Genomic DNA, 1,183 nt, shown 5'->3' with positions numbered 1-1,183 from the left:
GATTCCTTGGTTTGTACATCCCAGGAAGGCTCCTAGAGGAATCATTTGTTATGTCTAGGAGTTATCTCACCCTGGGAGGGGCAGTCTCTCCAGGAGCAAGGCCCCAAATGCCAGAGCATAAAGAAAACAGAAAATAAGAAAGCAGAGTCAGTCAACCTGATACAGTTCATCATTCTTTGTACTAAATTTTCTCTGTTCAAATTATTGGATAGTTTCTGTCTCCTGGTTTAAGTCAAGTTAAATGTTATTTAACTTGAAAATATGGTGTCTGACACAATTTGAGCTTGCTATAGCAAGAAAGTCTAACCTATTCCGGTGTTCTCTCTTTGTGGGATAAGCCATTATATAGACTTTAACAGTGGAAAAAAAAAATATGTATCAAAAAACTGGAAAATGGTCACATCTTTTTCCTGACAATTTCACTTTTAAATATCTATAATAATCTGAAGACTGAGCAATATTTAGACCAAGTGATTGTCATTGCAGAAGTATTTTTAAAAATCTCAACCTCTTTCCCTTCTTTCATAAAATCTTATGATTTCTATTGCTCTTATTATCACATGTCTATTCTCCCTTTTGTATTTCTAACCCCAGCTGGAACATAAGCTCCATGAAGGAAGAAACTTTCTGTCCTGTTTGTCATTGCTCTGCACAAGGCTGGATGAGGAGCCAGGACAGAAGGGAAGAAGTGACTTAAAGCAAGGAGGAGAGAGGATGGAGAGTGTGAGCCTCTGTGGCCTCCGGACCCCTTAGGGGAGGCTGGCATCCTGTGAGTACGTGTAGAGGGAGTTTCGATGCATGGCAGCCCACAGGTGCACCTGGTGGGAAAGGAGGAGAAAGCAACCAGGAAGGTGCAACTGGGTCGGGGCAAAGATGGCCCCAGCACAGCCCAGGGGCTGGCAGGGTGAATTAGCTTGGAGAAGATAGATATGACTTAAAGACCCATTCAGATAAGCAAAGAACCTATATCAGAGGTGTGGGGGAGTGTGCACATGAGTGCATGTGAACACTAGCTGGAGGTGCAGTTGTGTGAGAGGGGTAGCGGCTGCACCCCTGTAGGACCCCCACTCCTAGGAGGTGTGTGGGACTGGGCAGCACAGACCACCTGTGCCACACTGAGTGGAACCACCTGCAGCAGCAAGCAGGGCTGAATAAGCCCACTCTCCTCTGCTCCCCGCTGCAG

At 45.4% G+C, this 1,183-nt stretch overlaps 1 non-coding gene across 1 annotated transcript; it reads left to right on the top strand.

Moving 5' to 3' along the window:
- Nucleotides 1-229: 229 nt before the first annotated feature.
- Nucleotides 230-360, top strand: LOC128582861 (small nucleolar RNA SNORA28). The gene has a single exon (XR_008379286.1). It is a non-coding gene; the product is annotated as a small nucleolar RNA SNORA28 (small nucleolar RNA).
- Nucleotides 361-1,183: the final 823 nt, after the last annotated feature.

This window comes from Nycticebus coucang, chromosome 3 (assembly GCF_027406575.1).
Source record: "Nycticebus coucang isolate mNycCou1 chromosome 3, mNycCou1.pri, whole genome shotgun sequence".
NCBI classification, from domain to species: domain Eukaryota; kingdom Metazoa; phylum Chordata; class Mammalia; order Primates; family Lorisidae; genus Nycticebus; species Nycticebus coucang.
This window is presented reverse-complemented; position numbering and strand designations above follow the sequence as displayed.